We start from the raw sequence: 22,921 nt of genomic DNA, 5'->3' as shown, positions 1-22,921 counted from the left end.
AAAACCACATAAATAGTTCCGCCACTGGTTTGACCGCCCTGAGCCACGGAACCGGGTCGCCGCCACGAAGACTACAACCACCAGCATCCACCAAAAAGGGTCCGGCTCCGGGTGTCCCAAGGCCCAGGGGGCGCGTCAGAACATTTTCATCACCTTTCACAATCACCAATGGGACAAGGCAGGGATGTTCTCTGTCCCCTCTCTTATACATCCTAGTGACGGAGCACCTGCTCTCATCAATTCGCCATAACCCCAATATTAGGTGGATTGAGGTGGGAGGCACCGAGTACAAGTGCTCTCTATTTGCTGATGATGTCCTAGTATATATCACTCAATCACATATATCCATCCATGCTGTTATGGCTGAAATAGATCACTTTGTTACATGGTAAAATTTTAAAATCAATGCAGCGAAGTCTGAGGCCCTCGATGTCTCCCTCCCCAAATCCATATAGGATTCCATCCAGTCCAACTTTCCCTTTGCCTGGCCCTCACAGGGTATCAAATACTTAGGAATTCCTATTCATAGAGACCTCTCCCATCTATGTTATCTTAATTTTGGGCCCTTTATTGAACAACTCCATACAGACCACGGTTGGCAAGTTAGAACTGTAAGATTCACTACGTGAACCACTGGTGTTTTGTGGAAAAGCACATGTACACTGCGTTCCAAATTATTATGCAAAAAGTGTTTAGGAGTGATAAGGGAAGAATTTGTTTGTTTGTCAGTTAAACTCATTGATGGTGATGTGTGTCAGGGCTCTTTATATCACTGTAAGCAATTGCAGACACCTGTGCTAATTGGTTTGGCAGGTGTGTCCAATGAAAGGCAAGACTACTTAAGAAGGCTCTCTCACATTATTAAGCAGCCTACATTTTCTGCCAAAATGGGAAAGAAAAAGGATGTGTCGGCTGCTGAGAAGCAACAAATTGTGGAGTGTTTAGGTCAAGGCATGACTACAATCAACATTGTGCGATGATCAGGATGAAGTGTCTTGGCAATCAAGAAGTATGTAGCTGATTCACAGTACACACGTGTGCGTGCTGATAAGGGCAAATTGAGGACTCTTTCCTACAGGCAATTATGTCAGGTTGAAAGAGCAGCGGCAAAAAAGCCTTGTCATAGCAGCAGACAAGTTTTTGAAGCTGCTTGTGCCTCCAACGTCCCCCGAACAACAAGATGCAGGGTCCTTCAGAGGTTTGCAGCTGTGCATACGCCATCCTGTCGACCTCCTCTATCCACTTCACACAAGCAGAAACGGCTCCAGTGGGCCAAACATTACATGAAGACTGATTTCAAAACTGTTTTGTTCACGGATGAGTGCCGTGCAGCGCTCGATGGTCCAGATGGATGGAGTGGAGGATGGCTGGTTGATGGACACCCCACGCAAACACGGCTACAGCGCCAACAAGGAGGAGGTGAAGTAATGTTTTGGGCTGGAATCATGGGGAGAGAGATTGTCGGCCCCTTTAGGATCCCTGAAGGCGCTAAAGATGAACTCCATAATGTATGTGGATTTTCTCAAACAGCACTTCCTGCCATGGTTCAAGAAGAAGAACCGTGTATTTCACAGCAAGATCATTTTTCTGCATGATAATGCACCATCTCATGCTGCACATAAAACATCTGCATCTCTGGCTGATATGGGCATAAAAGGGGACAAACTTATGGTGTGACCCCCATGCTCCCCTGACCTCTACCCCATTCAGAACCTTTGGAGCATCATTAAAAGGAGTGTCTATGATGGCGGGAGGCAGTTCACATCTAAGCAACAGCTCTGGGAGGGTATTCTGTCCTCATGCAAAACAATTGAAGCAGAAACCATCCAAAACCTGACAAATTCAATGGACGAGAGAGTTCAGAAGCTCCTTTCGAACAAGGGGTCCTATGTGAAAATGTAACATCACCTAGAATAAAGTTTTGAGTTGAAAACTGTTTGATTTCAGTTTCTAACAACCTGCTAATGCTTATAATTTCAAAAATGACCATTTTTTTGGTATTTATTAAAATGAAAAGGTTGATCGAAAAGTTTGGGGGATCTAAGAGTGTGGCAACCCAGTAGTCATGATTACTTCAAATTCTGACAATATGAGGGTCATGCTGCAGGTAGTGCAGCAAGAAAGCACTTATGTGTCTTGCGCATCTCGGAGCCCCAAAATTATTTTCCGGGCTAGATGCAGCTAAAAATTATTTTTAATTTTAAATCTGGTGAAGCTTTAGTATAGATGGCCTAATAGGATCAGTGCTGCACACTGCTACAAAGCCCAAATTATTTTCCAGTCAAGATACAGATAAACATGATTAGTAATTTGAAAGCTTAAAACGGTTGGTAGGGTAATTTTAACCAATCATCAAGCTTTTACTCTCCCCAGGATGACACAGGGGTAGAAAAGTCGTTTCGGATCCATGATTTGTTCATCTTTATGAACGTGAGTCTGTCTACATTATCAGTGGAGAGCCGCGTGCGCTTATCTGTCAGCACACCACCAGCAGCGCTGAACACACGTTCAGACAGAACGCTGGCTGCGGGGCATGACAAGATCTCCAAGGCGTAAGTGGCTAGCTCCGGCCATTTATCCAGATTGGAAGCCCAAAAAGAGCAAGGGTCCAGTGACACAGTCGTGGCTTCAATGTTTACTTGGAGATACTCCTGTACCATCGTCTCTAGGCGTTGACTATGTGTCAGACTTCTTGTCTCCTGTGGCCTTGCAAAGGATGGGCTAAAAAAGTGGTGAAATGATTCTGCAAAATTGATGTTACCAGCAGATACTGTGGTTCTGTTACGGTTTGAGTGCTGAACACTTGACGGTCCCACGGTTGGCAAGTTGGAACTGTGAGATTCACTACGTGTACCACTGGTATTTTGTGGAAAAGCACATGTAAGATTCTGCAACAGTCTTTGCTGATACTCCTGCATGCGTGCATCCCTTTCTATGGCAGGAATAATTTCTGCAAATTTACTTTTGTACCGGGGATCTAACAGTGTGGCAACCCAGTAGTCAGGATTATTTCTAATTCTCACAATTCAAGGGTCATGTTGCAGGTAGTGCAGCAAGAAGGCACTCATGTGTGTTGCGCATCCAGGAGCACCAAGTCCCTGTTGTGTTGGTGGCGAGGTAACAATCATGCTTCCTTCCTCTGTCCTCTCCCCCCAACCTCGCACAACAGAAATGTGATCAAGGTCTCCCTCATCTGATGAGTCTTCCATCAGTTCGTCCTCCACTTCTTCCTGGGCTCCTGCACCTTCCTCACTAGTTTGGCTGCTACCATGCACCCTGGTAAAACCATCTCCCCCACCCTCACATGCCTGCCGCCTTGGTGCTGCCGACCGTCTGGACCTTGCAGATGTTAGCCCTTCCGCATACAACTCCTCCTCCTCTACTTCCTCCACCTCCTCTTGTGCCACCACCTGACTCCGAATTCTGTTTAACATGTGCTCCAGCATGTAAATCACCGGAATAGTCATGCTGATAATGGCATCGTCAGCACTAAACATCTTCGTCGCCATTTCAAAACTGTGCAGAAGGGTGCATAGGTCCCTGATCTGAGACCACTCCTCCAGCGTGATTTGCCCCACCTCTGAATCTCGTTGGCCCAGGCTATACGTCAGAACGTATTGCACCAGGGCTTGTCGGTGCTGCCACAGTCGCTGCAACATGTGCAGAGTTGAATTCCACCGGGTAGGCACATCGCATTTTAGCCGGTGAAGTGGCAGGCCCAACGACTTCTGTAGAGATGTAAGTCGCTGAGCTGCGGGATGCGAACGGCGGAAGTGAGCACACAGCGACCGTGCCCTCTGCAGAAGGCCATCTAGTCTGGGATAGTGGGCTAAAAATTGCTGGACAACCAGGTTCAACACGTGAGCCATACAAGGCACGTGTGTGACATTGCCCCGGCGAAGGGCCGCACCCAGGTTTGCAGCATTGTCGCACACGGCCTTCCCTGGTTTCAGGTCCAGTGGAGACAACCATTCATGAAATTGGTTCTCCAGAGCTGACCACAACTCCTCAGCTGTGTGACTCACATTTCCCAGACATTTCAATGTAAAAACCGCCTGATGACGTTGAGCCCTACTGCCAGCATAGTAAGGAGGTGTGCAGGATCCCTTCTGCGCAGTTAGAAAGCTTGTGGCATGACCAGACAGGCTTTGGGTGCAGGTGGAAGACCGAGAGGAGGTTGAGGAGGCAGAAGCAGTGGAGGAACTTTGACATAAAGAGGATTGACGCACAACTCGTGGGGACGGCAAGACTTGGACAGCAGCCCCTTGTCCTGCTGTCACCATAGTTACCCAGTGCCCAGTCAGCGACATGTAACGCCCCTGTCCATGCCTACTCGTTCAAGTGTCTGTGGTGAAATGCACCCTGTCACACACAGAGTTTCTCAAAGAAGCGGTGATGTTGTGTGCGACATGCTGGTGGAGCGCAGGCACACCTTTCTTTGAGAAGTAGTGCCGACTGGGCATCTGGTACTGGGGCACTGCGACGGACATAAGGTCTCGAAAATCCTCTGTGTCCACCAGGCGGAAAGGCAGCATTTCTGTAGCCAAGAGCTTGCAGATGGTGAAATTCAACCTCTTAGCTTTCTCATGGCTAGGAGGAAATGGTCTTTTACTTGTCCACATCTGAGGGACCGAGGGCTGGCTATTGTGCTTAGACAGGGTTGATAAGGGTGTCCCCGGCAAACTGCCGGTCTGTGAGGAAGATGCAGGCGGACATGTTAGGTTGCCTTGATCCAAAGGTGGTGCTATCGATGTCGGACAGCGCTCAACACCAGCTGGTGTTACCACCTCCAAAGAAAATGATGACCTGCAAATCACGCTGGCTGTTGCGGGTAAAGAGGTGGCAGGTCTGCGCCCCAAAACAGGTGTGACTGCTGTCCCCCCAGTCACAGAGGATGAAGAGGCCGCGGATGCACAAGATATGGCAGACGGTGGTTGGCCCGGCCGGCTAGGCCGCATTGTAGCACACTGAGCTTCCCACTGCAACTTATGCTTCATGTCCATGTGCCGGTTCATGCATGAAGTACTCAAACTATGTATTTTTTGGCCTCTACTTAGCTTTTGCTGACAAATGTTACAGATAACACGAGTTGGGTCATCTTTATCGATCTGAAAAAATGCCCAGGCTATGCAAGGCTTAGCACCCATGCAACCTGAAGAGCCACCACGACTTGTGGTGAGAGGCAGAGTTGTGTTTGAGGATGCAGTTGTTGACGTGCTTCCAGTACTACGTCTCTGTCCAGGAAGGCGCAACCTGACCTCGTCGTCACTAGCATCTTCCTCCACCTCCTCTGCTGACCTCATCACTTGGCTGACTGTGGGTTGACAGTAAGTGGGATCTCCAACCTCATCATCATCACCCTGTGCGTTATCACACCCGTCGTCCTCAGAGCCAACCTGTTCCTGCCCTGACAAAAAACTAAAGTTGTCGCTCCAATCAGGTATTTGAGTCTTATCATCGTCTTCCTCATTGTCTCCACCAACAGGAGTTACAGCTTGGGAATGAGGGTCTACATTATGGTCAGAACCTTCTGCGTCTGGTCCTGGATCCGACTCATAAAGATTCTGGGCATCAGTGCAGATCATTTCCTCGTCTGGATTCACTGAAGCGCTGGAGTCGACCTCTGATTCCCAGGCTATAGTATGAGTAAACAGCTCTGCAGACTCAACCATCTGTTCTACCTCATACTCAGACGGGCAGCTGGAGATTTCGGAGCTGTGAGGAAGCAAGTGCGATTGGGGTGACACCTTTGAGGACTGGAGTATTTGTGATGTTGAAGTTGATGTGGAGGAGAGCCCACTTAAAGGAGAACTTGATATCCGTTGAAGCACCTGCTGTTTTTGTGCCTCATCTGGAATTTGTAGCGATTGGCGTGGCCGTAAGAAAGGGATCTTATCATATTGTCCGCTAAAAAAAGTAGACATTTTAGTTTGGCTGGAAGATGGTCTTTCTTCTGCAGATGTTACTGTTGCTTTAACACCTACCCCACGGACACAACCTTTTTTCCCCTTCCCAACACGCCTATTTCCCTTTCCACCAGCAGCAGGCCTTTTTCCACTCATTTTGGTGGTTAACTAATTCACAACTCTGGAGTTGTTTGCACAAAAAAACAATGGATGGTAACCGAGCAGAGCTGAGTGGCCAAACTGTGGTATTAGGCCAAAACTATTGGCTGGGTTAGATGCAGAAAAAAATTATATTCAATTTGCAACCTGATGGAGGTCAGTATAGATGGACTAATACAACAAGTCCCACACACAGCTAGAAGCCCAATATTTTTTCAGAGGTAGATGCAGAAAAAAATATATTCAGTTTGCAACCTGATGGAGGTCAGTATAGATGGACTAATACAACAAGTCCCACACACAGCTAGAAGCCCAATATTTTTTCAGAGGTAGATGCAGAAAAAAATATATTCAGTTTGCAACCTGATGGAGGTCAGTATAGATGGACTAATACAACAAGTCCCACACACAGCTAGAAGCCCAAATATTTTTTCAGAGGTACTGTAGATGCAGATAAAAATTATTTTTAATTTGCAACCTGATGGAGGTCAGTATAGATGGACTAATAGAGAAAGTCCGACACACTGCTAGAAGGCCAAATATTTTTTCAGAGCTAGATGCAGAAAAAAATTATATTCAGTTTGCAACCTGATGGAGGTCAGTATAGATGGACTAACAGAGAAAGTCCCACACACTACTAGAAGGCCAAATATTTTTTCAGAGCTAGATGCATACAAAAAATTATTTTGAATTTGCAACCTGATGGAGGTCAGTATAGGTGGACTAATAGAACAAGTCCCCCACACTGCTAGAAGGCCAAATATTTTTTCAGAGCTAGATGCAGAAAAAAATGATATTCAGTTTGCAACCTGATGGAGGTCTGTATAGATGGATTAATAGAACAAGACCCACACACAGCTAGAAGCCCAATATTTTTTCAGAGGTAGATGCAGAAAAAAATATATTCAGTTTGCAACCTGATGGAGTTCAGTATAGATGGACTAATACAACAAGTCCCACACACAGCTAGAAGCCCAATATTTTTTCAGAGGTAGATGCAGAAAAAAATATATTCAGTTTGCAACCTGATGGAGGTCAGTATAGATGGACTAATACAACAAGTCCCACACACAGCTAGAAGCCCAATATTTTTTCAGAGGTAGATGCAGAAAAAAATATATTCAGTTTGCAACCTGATGGAGGTCAGTATAGATGGACTAATACAACAAGTCCCACACACAGCTAGAAGCCCAAATATTTTTTCAGAGGTACTGTAGATGCAGATAAAAATTATTTTTAATTTGCAACCTGATGGAGGTCAGTATAGATGGACTAATAGAGAAAGTCCCACACACTGCTAGAAGGCCAAATATTTTTTCAGAGCTAGATGCAGAAAAAAATTATATTCAGTTTGCAACCTGATGGAGGTCAGTATAGATGGACTAACAGAGAAAGTCCCACACACTACTAGAAGGCCAAATATTTTTTCAGAGCTAGATGCATACAAAAAATTATTTTGAATTTGCAACCTGATGGAGGTCAGTATAGGTGGACTAATAGAACAAGTCCCACACACTGCTAGAAGGCCAAATATTTTTTCAGAGCTAGATGCAGAAAAAAATTATATTCAGTTTGCAACCTGATGGAGGTCTGTATAGATGGATTAATAGAACAAGACCCACACACAGCTAGAAGCCCAATATTTTTTCAGAGGTAGATGCAGAAAAAAATATATTCAGTTTGCAACCTTATGGAGGTCAGTATAGATGGACTAATACAACAAGTCCCACACACAGCTAGAAGCCCAATATTTTTTCAGAGGTAGATGCAGAAAAAAATATATTCAGTTTGCAACCTGATGGAGGTCAGTATAGATGGACTAATACAACAAGTCACACACACAGCTAGAAGCCCAATATTTTTTCAGAGGTAGATGCAGAAAAAAATATATTCAGTTTGCAACCTGATGGAGGTCAGTATAGATGGACTAATACAACAAGTCCCACACACAGCTAGAAGCCCAAATATTTTTTCAGAGGTACTGTAGATGCAGATGAAAATTATTTTTAATTTGCAACCTGATGGAGGTCAGTATAGATGGACTAATAGAGAAAGTCCGACACACTGCTAGAAGGCCAAATATTTTTTCAGAGCTAGATGCAGAAAAAAATTATATTCAGTTTGCAACCTGATGGAGGTCAGTATAGATGGACTAATAGAATGATGCTATGCCCAAAAGATTTTACTTCACTAGGTGCAGTAAAAAAATTGGTATTCTATACACAGGTGGTATATTTTGCGACACAGATAGGCTACTCCACTGACTAACACACTCTGCAATAGGCCAAAAAGGATTAGCTTTGCTAGATTCAGCCAAATGCTGTGAAAAAAACTTGCACAGCACTGGCACAGACCTGCCTGGCAAAAACTGATAGGAACTGATGTAACCTAGTCCTGAAAAGGACTCCAATTACAATTAGTCTTTACTCCCACAATCTATCTATTTAAGAGCACAGACCTCCCTGATAAAAGTCGTATGAAATGCTGTAACCTAGTCCTTAAAAGGACTGCAATCACAACTATTCCCTACTCCCAAGCTATCTGTATATTTGTGCGAAAATTGGCTTGAAATTAACAAGGTATAGCGCACACAGCAACAGCGGTGCCGTCTAACACTCAGCTGCAGCAGTGAGAAAATGGTGGCGACGGGGAAAATGGCTTGGTCTTATAGGGCAAGGACATGTGACATACACTGCCAATGACACATGCCCTTGCTTGTGTGAAAAAAAGCACTTCGCTCCGTGTGTGCGCTGCTGATAGGCTGACAGATTGCACCTCCCCACTGCAAATGCGGGAAAGAGAAAAAAAAATGGAGATCTTCATTGTTCCTGCAGAGATCCATCCCCTGCCCCTCCCCCCACCCCGCTGTACACTCAAACTGCGTATTAACATTAATTTTCATCATTACTGAGAAAAAATCCAGTTATGATTTTGGTGCACGAACAGTTATCGAACATAACCTCGAACAGCCGAATTTTTCTCAAATTGTTCGTGTTCGCCGAACGGCTCGAACACCGCGAATTTGAGATTGGCGAACAGTTCGAGTAGAACAACGCTCATCTCTACATTTAAACCGTCTTGTTAAGCTTCTCTGAACTGCACGTCTCTTCCAAGGGGCATTTAAACCGTCTTGTTAAGCTACTGTGACCTGCATTTCTCTTCCAAGGGGCATTTAAACCGCCTTGTGAAGCTACTGCGACCTCCACCGCTCTTCCAAAGGGCATTTTAACCGTCTTGTTAAGCTACTGTGACCAGCACGTCTCTACCAAGGGGCATTTAAACCGTCTTGTTAAGCTACTGCGACCTCCACTGCTCTTCCAAAGGGCATTTAATCCGTCTTGTTAAGCTACTGCGACCTGCACGTCTCTTCGAAGCGGCATTTAAAACGTCTTGTTAAGCTACTGCGACCTGCACGTCTCTTCGAAGCGACATTTAAAACGTCTTGTTAAGCTACTGCGAACTGCACGTCTCTTCCAAGGGGCATTTAAACCGTCTTGTTAAGCTTCTCCGAACTGCACGTCTCTTCCAAGGGGCATTTAAACCGTCTTGTTAAGCTACTGTGACCTGCATTTCTCTTCCAAGGGGCATTTAAACTGTCTTGTTAAGGTACTGCGACCACCACCGCTTTGCCAAGGGGCATTTAAACCATCTTGTTAAGCTACTGTAACCTCCACCACTTTTCCAAGGTGCATTTAAACCGTCTTGTTAAGCTACTGCGACCTCCACCGCTCTTCCAAAGGGCATTTTAACTGTCTTGTTAAGCTACTGTGACCTGCACGTCTCTACCAAGGGGCATTTAAACCGTCTTGTTAAGCTACTGCGACCTCCACTGCTCTTCCAAGGGGCATTTAATCCATCTTGTTAAGCTACTGCGACCTGCACGTCTCTTCGAAGGGGCATTTAAACCGTCTTGTTAAGCTTCTGCGAACTGCACGTCTCTTCCAAGGGGCATTTAAAACATCTTGTTAAGCTTCTCCGACCTGCACGTCTCTTACAAGGGGCATTTAAACCGTCTTGTTAAGCTACTGTGACCTGCATGTCTCTTCCAAGGGGCATTTAAACTGTCTTGTTAAGCTACTGCGACCTCCACCGCTCTGCCAAGGGACATTTAAACCATCTTGTTAAGCTACTGTAACCTCCACCACTTTTCCAAGGTGCATTTAAAGCGGCTTGTTAAGCTACTGCGACCTGCATATCTCTACCAAGGGGCATTTAACCATCTTGGTAAGCTACTGCGACCTGCACGTCTCTTCCAACGGGCATTTAAACCATCTTGTTGATCAACTGCGTCCTTCACCGCTTTTCCAAGGGGCATTTAAACCGTCTTGGTAAGCTGCTGCGATCTGCACGTCTCTACCAAGGGGCATTTAATTCATCTTGTTAAGCTACTACGACCTACACCGCTCTTCCAAGGGGCATTTAAAACCGTCTTGTTAAGCTACTGCGACCTGCACGTCTCTTCCAAGGGGCATTTAAACCGTCTTGTTAAGCTACTGCGACCTGCATGTCTCTTCCAGGGGGCATTTAAACCTTCTTGTTAAGCTACTGCGACCTGCAAGTCTCTTCCAAGGGGCATTTAAACCGTCTTGTTAAGCTACTGCGACCTCCTCCGCTCTTCCAAGGGGCATTTAAACCGTCTTGTTAAGCTACTGCGACGTGCTCGACTCTTCCAAGGGGCATTTAAACCGTCTTTTTAAGCTACTGCGACCTGCACGCCTCTTCCAAGGGGCATTTAAACCGTCTTTTTAAGCTACTGCGACCTGCACGTCTCTTCCAAGGGGCATTTAAACCGTCTTGTTAAGCTACTGCGACTTGCACGTCTCTTCCAACGGGCATTTAAACCTTCTTGTTTTGATACTGTAACCTCCACCACTTTTGCAAGGGGCATTTAAACCATCTTGTTAAGCTACTGCGACCTGTATGTCTCTTCCAAGGGGCATTTAAACCGTCTTGTTAATCTACTGCGACCGGCACGTCTCTTCCAAGGGGCATTTAAACCGTCTTGCTATGCTGCTGCGACCTGCATGTCTCTTCCAAGGGGCATTTAAACCGTCTTGTTAAGCTACTGCGACCTGCACTTCTCTACCAAAGGGCATTTAAACCGTCTCGTTACGCTACTACGACCTGCACGTATCTTCCAAGGGGCATTTAAACCGTCTTGTTAAGCTACTGCGATCTCCTTCGCTCTTCCAAGGGGCATTTTAACCGTCTTGTTAAGCTAATGTGACCTGCACGTCTCTTTCAAGGGGCATTTAAACCATCTTGATAATCTACTGCGACCTCCACCTCTTTTCCAAGGGGCATTTATACTGTCTTGTTAAGCTACTGCGACCTGCACGTCTCTTCCAAGGGGCATTTAAACCGTCTTGTTATGCTATTGCGACCTGCACGTCTCTTCCAAAGGGCATTTAAACCATCTTGTTCATCTACTGCGACCTCCACCGCTTTTCCAAGGGGCATTTAAACCGTCTGGTTAAGCTACTGCGACCTGCACGTCTCTTCCATGGGGCATTTAAACCGTCTTGTTAAGCTACTGTGACCTGCACGTCTCTTCCAACGGGCATTTAAACCATCTTGTTAATCTACTGCGACCTCCACCGCTTTTCCAAGGGGCATTTAAACCGTCTGGTTAAGCTACTGCGACCTGCACGTCTCTTCCAAGGGGCATTTAAACCATCTTGTTAAGCTACTGTGACCTGCACCTCTCTTCCAAGGGGCATTTAATCCATCTTGTTAAGCTGCTACGACCTCCACCGCTTTTCCAAGGGGCATTTAAATCGTCTTGTTAAGCTACTGCGACCTGCATGTCTCTTCCAAGGGGCTTTTAAACCATCTTGTTAAGCTACTGCGCCCTGCACGTCTCTTCCAAGGGGCATTTAAACCGTCTTGTTAAGCTACTGCGACCTGCACGTCTTTTCCAAGGGGCATTTAAACCGTCTTGTTAAGCTACTGCGACCTACACGTCTCTCCCTAGGGGCATTTAAACCGCCTTGTTAAGCTACTTCGACCTGCACGTCTCTTCCAAGGGGCATTTAAACCATCTTGTTAAGCTACTGCGACCTGCACGTCTCTTCCAAGGGGCATTTAAACCGTCTTGTTAAGCTACTGCGACCTACACGTCTCTCCCTAGGGGCATTTAAACCGCCTTGTTAAGCTACTGCGACCTGCACGTCTCTTCCAAGGGGCATTTAAACCATCTTTTTAAGCTACTGCGACCTGCACATCTCTCCCAAGGGGCATTTAAATCATCTTTTTAAGCTACTACGACCTGCACGTCTCTTCCAAGGGGCATTTAAATCGTCTTGTTAAGCTGCTGCGACTTGCACGTCTCTTCCAAGGGGCATTTAAACCATCTTGTTAAGCTACTGTGACCTGCACCTCTCTTCCAAGGGGCATTTAATCCATCTTGTTAAGCTGCTACGACCTCCACCGCTTTTCCAAGGGGCATTTAAATCGTCTTGTTAAGCTACTGCGACCTGCATGTCTCTTCCAAGGGGCTTTTAAACCATCTTGTTAAGCTACTGCGCCCTGCACGTCTCTTCCAAGGGGCATTTAAACCGTCTTGTTAAGCTACTGCGACCTGCACGTCTCTTCCAAGGGGTATTTAAACCGTCTTGTTAAGCTACTGCGACCTACACGTCTCTCCCTAGGGACATTTAAACCGCCTTGTTAAGCTACTTCGACCTGCACGTCTCTTCCAAGGGGCATTTAAACCATCTTGTTAAGCTACTGCGACCTGCACGTCTCTTCCAAGGGGCATTTAAACCGTCTTGTTAAGCTACTGCGACCTACACGTCTCTCCCTAGGGGCATTTAAACCGCCTTGTTAAGCTACTGCGACCTGCACGTCTCTTCCAAGGGGCATTTAAACCATCTTTTTAAGCTACTGCGACCTGCACATCTCTCCCAAGGGGCATTTAAACCATCTTTTTAAGCTACTACGACCTGCACGTCTCTTCCAAGGGGCATTTAAATCGTCTTGTTAAGCTGCTGCGACTTGCACGTCTCTTCCAAGGGGCATTTAAACCGTCTTGTTTAGCTACTGTAACCTCCACCTCTTTTCCAAGGGGAATTTAAACCATCTTGTTAAGCTACTGCGACCTGCATGTCTCTTCCAAGGGGCATTTAAACCATCTTGTTAAGCTAATGGGACCTGCACGTCTCTTCCAAGGGGCATTTAAACCGTCTTGTTAAGCTGCTGCGACCTGCATGTGACGCGCCCCCTGGGCCAGTGCTGTAGTGCGGCGCACGTGCGCGCGGGGGAATACCCGGAGCCGGATCCGATGGGGGTAGTAGTCTTCGTGTGGCGGTGACCCGGTCCGTGCCCAGGGTGGTCAAACTAAGTGGCAGTTATTGGTATGATGGTATTAGTGTCCGACTACGCCACCCGTTGAATGCGGTTATGAAACCGCCGCTGCAGGGCAGACCGCTGAGGCCGGTGGTATGGGTGTGCAGCGATGTTGATATAACCCCCAACGGGAGAGGTATGGCCTCAGGGCAGCGGATGTGGATGATGTTGGGAGTGATGGTGTGGATGTCCCAGCACTAATGGTGCGACAAGGAAGCACGGAGACGCGAGGGTACAGTTCAGGGTCTTTACTGATGGTACAAGGCAAACTCTCCCGGGAGTACTGGCTAGTAGTTGGGGCCTGGTTAGTCTGCGAGTAAGCCGGAGTTCCCCTGGCCAGGTGGAGTTGTAAGCCTTCCCGTTAGTCTGTACCATTCCTGGCTACCCTGTTTTCGGCGGTTACAAGTAGCCCACGTCCCTGGGTATACCGTGTGGTGCTCACCCGTATGGCTGGTGACCTGGGGCCTCCTGTTAGCCTCCGCTCCGGGATGGCGGTGCTGGTCCCTTCGTTGTGACTGAGCCTCCGGGCTTTTATGGCCAGAGGACCTGGAATCCCCTGCCGGATGGATTCTGCTGCTGGGTATATCTTAGTCCCCACAGCCTCGGACTCCTGTGTCCGGTTTTAGTACCTTCTCCCAGGGCGAGCTCTGCACAGCTCCAGCCCCTGGCGCTTCTCCTTGGCTCCTACAGAGCTCCTGATGTCTATCTGTCCCTGTTTCTGCGTGTCCAGACCAGACTCCGTCTCTGTCTGGAACTCCTCTCCTTCTCCTCTAACCCTGCCTCAGCCCCAGTTTATGTAGGGGAAGTTCTTCCCCTCCCAGGACTGGGCAGGAGGTGTGGTATGCTTAGGGTTCCTGACCAGGAGACCTCCCACCTGCTCTCAGACGTAATATTGCTATTACTGTGGAAACCAGACCCCTGGGGTGCCACACATGTCTCTTCCAAGGGGCACTTAAACCGTCTTGTTAAGCTACTGCGACCTCCTCCGCTCTTCCAAGGGGCATTTTAACCGTCTTGTTAAGCTACTGCGACCGGCACGTCTCTTCCAAGGGGCATTTAAACCATCTTGTTAATCTACTGCGACCTCCACCTCTTTTCCAAGGGGCATTTAAATCGTCTTGTTAAGCTGCTGCGACTTGCACGTCTCTTCCAAGGGGCATTTAAACCGTCTTGTTAAGCTACTCTGACCTGCACGTCTTTTCCAAGGGGCATTTAAACCGTCTTTTTAAGCTACTGCGACCTGCACGTCTCTTCTAATGGGAATTTAAACCATCTTGTTAAGCTACTGCGACTTGCACGTCTCTTCCAAGGGGCATTTAAACCGTCTTGTTAAGCTACTGTAACCTCCACCACTTTTCCAAAGGGCATATAAACCGTCTTGTTAAGCTACTGCGACCTGCACGTCTCTTCCAAGGGGCATTTAAACCTTCTTGTTAAGCTGCTGCGACCTGCAAGTCTCTTCCAAGGGGCATTTAAACTGTCTTGTTAAGCTACTTCGACCTCCACCTCTCTTCCAAGGGGCATTTAAACCGTCTGGTTAAGCTACTGCGACCTACTCGTGTCTTCCAAGTGCATTTAAACCGTCTTTTTAAGCTTCTGTGACCTGCACGCCTCTTCCAAGGAGCATTTAAACCGTCTTGTTAAGCTTCTCCGACCTGCACGTCTCTTCCAAGGGGCATTTAAACCGTCTTGTTAAGCTACTGTGACCTGCATGTCTCTTCCAAGGGGCATTTAAACTGTTTTGTTAAGCTACTGCGACCTCCACTGCTATGCCAAGGGGCATTTAAACCTTCTTGTTAAGCTACTGTAACCTCCACCACTTTTCCAAAGTGCATTTAAACCGTCTTGTTAAGCTACTGCGACCTCCACCGCTCTTCCAAAGGGCATTTTAACCTTCTTGTTAAGCTATTGCGACCTCCACTGCTTTTCCAAGGGGCATTTAATCCGTCTTGTTAAGCTACTGCGACCTGCACATCTCTTCAAAGGGGCATTTAAACCGTCTTGTTAAGCTACTGCGACCTGCACCCCTTTTCCAAGGAGCATTTAAACCGTCTTGTTAAGCTACTGCAACCTGCATGTCTCTTCCAAGGGGCATTTAAACCTTCTTGTTAAGCTACTGCGACCTGCAAGTCTCTTCCAAGGGGCATTTAAACTGTCTTGTTAAGCTACTTCGACCTCCACCTCTCTTCCAAGGGGCATTTAAACTGTCTTGTTAAGCTACTGCGACCTGCACCCCTTTTCCAAGGAGCATTTAAATCGTCTTGTTAAGCTACTGCGACCAGCACGTCTCTTCCAAGGGGCATTTAAACCATCTTTTTAAGCTACTGTGACCTGCACGCCTTTTCCAAGGAGCATTTAAACCGTCTTGTTAAGCTACTGCGACCTGCACGTCTGTTCCAAAGGGCATTTAAACTGTCTTTTTAAGCTACTGTGACCAGCACGCCTTTTCCAAGGAGCATTTAAACTGTCTTGTTAAGCTACTGCGACCTGCACGTCTCTTCCAAGGGGCATTTAAACCGTCTTGTTAAGCTACTGCGACCTGCTCGTCTCTTCCAAGGGGCATTTAAACCATATTTTTAAGCTACTGTCACCTGCACACCTTTTCCAAGGAGCATTTAAACCGTCTTGTTAAGCTACTGCGACCTGCACGTCTCTTCCAAGGGGCATTTAAACCGTCTTGTTAAGCTACTGCGACTTGCACGTCTCTTCCATGGGGCATTTAAACCTTCTTGTTTAGCTAATGTAACCTCCACCACTTTTCCAAAAGGCATTTAATCCGCCTTGTTAAGCTACTGCGACCTGCATGTCTCTTCCAAGGGGCATTTAAAGCTTCTTGTTAAGCTACTGCGACCTCCACCTCTCTTCCAAGGGGCATTTAAACCGTCTTGTTAAGCTACTGCGACCTGCTCGTCTCTTCCAAGGGGCATTTAAACCGTCTTTTTAAGCTACTGTGACCTGCACGCCTTTTCCAAGGAGCATTTAAACCGTCTTGTTAAGCTACTGCGACCTGCACGTCTCTTCCAAGGGGCATTTAAACCGTCTTGTTAAGCTGCTGCGACCTGCATGTCTCTTTCAAGGGGCATTTAAACCATCTTGTTAAGCAACTGCGACCTGCACTTCTCTACCAAAGGGCATTTAAACCATCTTGTTAAGCTACTGCGACCGGCACGTCTCTTCAAATGGGCATTTAAACCGTCTTGTTAAGCTACTGGGACCTGCACGTCTCTTCCAAGGGGCATTTAAACCGTCTTGTTAAGCTGCTGCGACCTGCATGTCTCTTTTAAGGGGCATTTAAACCATCTTGTTAAGCAACTGCAACCTGCACTTCTCTACCAAAGGGCATTTAAACCGTCTTGTTAAGCTACTGCGACCTGCATGTCTCTTCCAGGGGGCATTTAAACCTTCTTGTTAAGCTACTGCGACCTGCAAGTCTCTTCCAAGGGGCATTTAAACCGTCTTGTTAAGCTACTGCGACCTCCTCCGCTCTTCCAAGGGGCATTTAAACCGTCTTGTTAAGCTACTGCGACGTGCTCGACTCTTCCAAGGGGCATTTAAACCGTCTTTTTAAGCTACTGCGACCTGCACGCCTCTTCCAAGGGGCATTTAAACCGTCTTGTTAAGCTACTGCGACCTGCACGTCTCTTCCAAGGGGCATTTAAACCGTCTTGTTAAGCTACTGCGACTTGCATGTCTCTTCCAACGGGCATTTAAACCTTCTTGTTTTGCTACTGTAACCTCCACCACTTTTGCAAGGGGCATTTAAACCATCTTGTTAAGCTACTGCGACCTGTATGTCTCTTCCAAGGGGCATTTAAACCGTCTTGTTAATCTACTGCGACCTGCACGTCTCTTCCAAGGGGCATTTAAACCGTCTTGCTAAGCTGCTGCGACCTGCATGTCTCTTCCAAGGGGCATTTAAACCGTCTTGTTAAGCTACTGCGACCTGCACTTCTCTACCAAAGGGCATTTAATCCGTCTCGTTACGCTACTACGACCTGCACGTATCTTCCAAGGGGCATTTAAACCGTCTTGTTAAGCTACTGCGATCTCCTTCGCTCTTCCAAGGGGCATTTTAACCGTCTTGTTAAGCTACTGTGACCTGCACGTCTCTTTCAAGGGGCATTTAAACCATCTTGATAATCTACTGCGACCTCCACCTCTTTTCCAAGGGGCATTTAAAACGTCTTGTTAAGCTACTGTGACCTGCACGTCTCTTCCAAGGGGCATTTAAACCGTCTTGTTATGCTACTGCGACCTCCACCGCTTTTATAAGGGGCATTTAAACCGTCTGGTTAAGCTACTGCGACCTGCACGTCTCTTCCATGGGGCATTTAAACCGTCTTGTTAAGCTACTGCGACCTGCACGTCTCTTCCAACGGGCATTTAAACCATCTTGTTAATCTACTGCGACCTCCACCGCTTTTCCAAGGGGCATTTAAACCGTCTGGTTAAGCTACTGCGACCTGCACGTCTCTTCCATGGGGCATTTAAACCATCTTGTTAAGCTACTGTGACCTGCACCTCTCTTCCAAGGGGCATTTAATCCATCTTGTTAAGCTGCTACGACCTCCACCGCTTTTCCAAGGGGCATTTAAATCGTCTTGTTAAGCTACTGCGACCTGCATGTCTCTTCCAAGGGGCTTTTAAACCTTCTTGTTAAGCTACTGCGCCCTGCACGTCTCTTCCAAGGGGCATTTAAACCGTCTTGTTAAGCTACTGCGACCTGCACGTCTCTTCAAAGGGGCATTTAAACCGTCTTGTTAAGCTACTGCGACCTACACGTCTCTCCCTAGGGGCATTTAAACCGCCTTGTTAAGCTACTTCGACCTGCACGTCTCTTCCAAGGGGCATTTAAACCATCTTGTTAAGCTACTGCGACCTGCACGTCTCTTCCAAGGGGCATTTAAACCGTCTTGTTAAGCTACTGCGACCTACACGTCTCTCCCTAGGGGCATTTAAACCGCCTTGTTAAGCTACTGCGACCTGCACGTCTCTTCCAAGGGGCATTTAAACCATCTTTTTAAGCTACTGCGACCTGCACATCTCTCCCAAGGGGCATTTAAACCATCTTTTTAAGCTACTACGACCTGCACGTCTCTTCCAAGGGGCATTTAAATCGTCTTGTTAAGCTGCTGCGACTTGCACGTCTCTTCCAAGGGGCATTTAAGCCGTCTTGTTTAGCTACTGTAACCTCCACCTCTTTTCCAAGGGGAATTTAAACCATCTTGTTAAGCTACTGCGACCTGCATGTCTCTTCCAAGGGGCATTTAAACCATCTTGTTAAGCTACTGGGACCTGCACGTCTCTTCCAAGGGGCATTTAAACCGTCTTGTTTAGCTGCTGCGACCTGCATGTGACGCGCCCCCTGGGCCAGTGCTGTAGTGCGGCGCACGTGCGCGCGGGGGAATACCCGGAGCCGGATCCGATGGGGGTAGTAGTCTTCGTGTGGCGGTGACCCGGTCCGTGCCCAGGGTGGTCAAACTAAGTGGCAGTTATTGGTATGATGGTATTAGTGTCCGACTACGCCACCCGTTGAATGCGGTTATGAAACCGCCGCTGCAGGGCAGACCGCTGAGGCCGGTGGTATGGGTGTGCAGCGATGTTGATATAACCCTCAACGGGAGAGGTATGGCCTCAGGGCAGCGGATGTGGATGATGTTGGGAGTGATGGTGTGGATGTCCCAGCACTAATGGTGCGACAAGGAAGCACGGAGACGCGAGGGTACAGTTCAGGGTCTTTACTGATGGTACAAGGCAAACTCTCCCGGGAGTACTGGCTAGTAGTTGGGGCCTGGTTAGTCTGCGAGTAAGCCGGAGTTCCCCTGGCCAGGTGGAGTTGTAAGCCTTCCCGTTAGTCTGTACCCTTCCTGGCTACCCTGCTTTCGGCGGTTACAAGTAGCCCACGTCCCTGGGTATACCGTGTGGTGCTCACCCGTATGGCTGGTGACCTGGGGCCTCCTGTTAGCCTCCGCTCCGGGATGGCGGTGCTGGTCCCTTCGTTGTGACTGAGCCTCCGGGCTTTTATGGCCAGAGGACCTGGAATCCCCTGCCGGATGGATTCTGCTGCTGGGTATATCTTAGTCCCCACAGCCTCGGACTCCTGTGTCCGGTTTTAGTACCTTCTCCCAGGGCGAGCTCTGCACAGCTCCAGCCCCTGGCGCTTCTCCTTGGCTCCTACAGAGCTCCTGATGTCTATCTGTCCCTGTTTCTGCGTGTCCAGACCAGACTCCGTCTCTGTCTGGAACTCCTCTCCTTCTCCTCTAACCCTGCCTCAGCCCCAGTTTATGTAGGGGAAGTTCTTCCCCTCCCAGGACTGGGCAGGAGGTGTGGTATGCTTAGGGTTCCTGACCAGGAGACCTCCCACCTGCTCTCAGACGTAATATTGCTATTACTGTGGAAACCAGACCCCTGGGGTGCCACACATGTCTCTTCCAAGGGGCACTTAAACCGTCTTGTTAAGCTACTGCGACCTCCACCGCTTTTCCAAGGGGCATTTAAACCGTCTTGTTAAGCTACTGGGACCTGCACGTCTCTTCCACGGGCCATTTAAACCGTCTTATTAAGCTACTGTGACCTGCACGTCTCTACCAAGTGGCATTTAAACCATCTTGTTAAGCTACTGCGACCTCCACTGCTCTTTCAAGGGGCATTTAAACCGTCTTGTTTAGCTACTGCAACCTGCACGTCTCTACCAATGGGCATTTAAACCGTCTTTTTAATATACTGCGCCATGCACGTCTCTTCCAAGGGGCATTTAAACCGTCTTGTTAAGCTACTGTGACCTGCACGTCTCTACCAAGGGGCATTAAAACTATCTTGTTAAGCTACTGTGACCTTCACCGTTCTTCCAAGGGGCATTTAAACCGTCTTGTTAAGCTACTCTGACCTGCACGTCTTTTCCAAGGGGCATTTAAACCGTCTTGTTAAGCTACTGCGACCTGCACGTCTCTTCTAATGGGCATTTAAACCATCTTGTTAAGCTACTGCGACTTGCACGTCTCTTCCAAAGGGCATTTAAACCGTCTTGTTAAGCTACTGTAACCTCCACCACTTTTCCAAAGGGCATATAAACCGTCTTGTTAAGCTACTGCGACCTGCACGTCTCTTCCAAGGGGCATTTAAACCGCTGTGTTAAGCTACTACGACCTGCATGTCTCTTCCAAGGGGCATTTAAACCTTCTTGTTAAGCTGCTGCGACCTGCAAGTCTCTTCCAAGGGGCATTTAAACCGTCTTGTTAAGCTACTGCGACCTACTCGTGTCTTCCAAGTGCATTTAAACCGTCTTTTTAAGCTTCTGTGACCTGCACGCCTCTTCCAAGGAGCATTTAAACCGTCTTGTTAAGCTTCTCCGACCTGCACGTCTCTTCCAAGGGGCATTTAAACCGTCTTGTTAAGCTACTGTGACCTGCATGTCTCTTCCAAGGGGCATTTAAACTGTTTTGTTAAGCTACTGCGACCTCCACTGCTATGCCAAGGGGCATTTAATCCGTCTTGTTAAGCTACTGCGACCTGCACATCTCTTCAAAGGGGCATTTAAACCGTCTTGTTAAGCTACTGCGACCTGCACCCCTTTTCCAAGGAGCATTTAAACCGTCTTGTTAAGCTACTGCAACCTGCATGTCTCTTCCAAGGGGCATTTAAACCTTCTTGTTAAGCTACTGCGACCTGGAAGTCTCTTCCAAGGGGCATTTAAACTGTCTTGTTAAGCTACTTCGACCTCCACCTCTCTTCCAATGGGCATTTAAACTGTCTTGTTAAGCTACTGCGACCTGCACCCCTTTTCCAAGGAGCATTTAAATCGTCTTGTTAAGCTACTGCGACCAGCACGTCTCTTCCAAGGGGCATTTAAACCATCTTTTTAAGCTACTGTGACCTGCACGCCTTTTCCAAGGAGCATTTAAACCGTCTTGTTAAGCTACTGCGACCTGCACGTCTGTTCCAAAGGGCATTTAAACCGTCTTTTTAAGCTACTGTGACCAGCACGCCTTTTCCAAGCAGCATTTAAACCGTCTTGTTAAGCTACTGCGACCTGCACGTCTCTTCCAAGGGGCATTTAAACCGTCTTGTTAAGCTACTGCGACCTGCTCGTCTCTTCCAAGGGGCATTTAAACCGTATTTTTAAGCTACTGTCACCTGCACACCTTTTCCAAGGAGCATTTAAACCGTCTTGTTAAGCTACTGCGACCTGCACGTCTCTTCCAAGGGGCATTTAAACTGTCTTGTTAAGCTACTGCGACTTGCACGTCTCTTCCAAGGGGCATTTAAACCTTCTTGTTTAGCTACTGTAACCTCCACCACTTTTCCAAGGTGCATTTAAACCGTCTTGTTAAGCTACTGGGACCTGCACGTCTCTTCCAAGAGGCATTTAAACCGTCTTGTTAAGCTGCTGCGACCTGCATGTCTCTTTCAAGGGGCATTTAAACCATCTTGTTAAGCAACTGCGACCTGCACTTCTCTACCAAAGGGCATTTAAACCATCTTGTTAAGCTACTGCGACCAGCACGTCTCTTCAAAGGGGCATTTAAACCGTCTTGTTAAGCTACTGGGACCTGCACGTCTCTTCCAAGGGGCATTTAAACCGTCTTGTTAAGCTGCTGCGACCTGCATGTCTCTTTTAAGGGGCATTTAAACCATCTTGTTAAGCAACTGCGACCTGCACTTCTCTACCAAAGGGCATTTAAACCGTCTTGTTAAGCTACTGCGACCAGCACGTCTCTTCCAAGGGGCATTTAAACCGTCTTGTTAAGCTACTGCGACCTCCACCGCTCTTCCAAGGGGCATTTAAACCATCTTGTTAAGCTACTGCGACCTGCACGTCTCTTTCAAGGAGCATTTAAACCGTCTTGTTAAGCTACTGCGACTTCCACCGCACTTCCAAGGGGCATTTAAACCATCTTGTTAAGCTACTGCAACCTGCACGTCTCTTCCAACGGGCATTTAAACCATCTTGTTAAGCTACTGCGACCTGCACGTCTCTTCGAAGGGGCATTTAAACCGTCTTGTTAAGCTACTGCGAACTGCACGTCTCTTCCAAGGGGTTATTTAAAACGTCTTGCTAAGCTTCTCCGACCTGCATGTCTCTTACAAGGGGCATTTAAACCGTCTTGTCAAGCTACTGTGACCTGCATGTCTCTTCCAAGGGGCATTTAAACTGTCTTGTTAAGCTACTGCGACCTCCACCGCTCTGCCAAGGGGCATGTAAACCATCTTGTTCAGCTACTGTAACCTCCACCACTTTTCCAAGGTGCATTTAAACCGTCTTGTTAACCTACTGCGACCTGCACGTCTCTTCCATGGGGCATTTAAAGCGGCTTGTTAAGCTACTGCGACCTGCATATCTCTACCAAGGGGCATTTAACCGTCTTGTTAAGCTACTGCGACCCCCACCGCTCTTCCAAGGTGCATTTAAACCGTCTTGTTAAGCTAGTGCGACCTGCACCTCTCTTCCAAGGGGCATTTAAATCATCTTGGTAAGCTACTGCGACCTGCATGTCTCTTCCAACGAGCAT

The sequence above is a fragment of the Phyllobates terribilis genome, unplaced genomic scaffold, assembly GCF_046119375.1.
Source record: "Phyllobates terribilis strain yellow unplaced genomic scaffold, ASM4611937v1 Scaffold_316__1_contigs__length_2197552, whole genome shotgun sequence".
Taxonomy (NCBI): Eukaryota; Metazoa; Chordata; class Amphibia; order Anura; family Dendrobatidae; genus Phyllobates; species Phyllobates terribilis.
Note: the sequence above shows the minus strand (reverse complement) of the source record.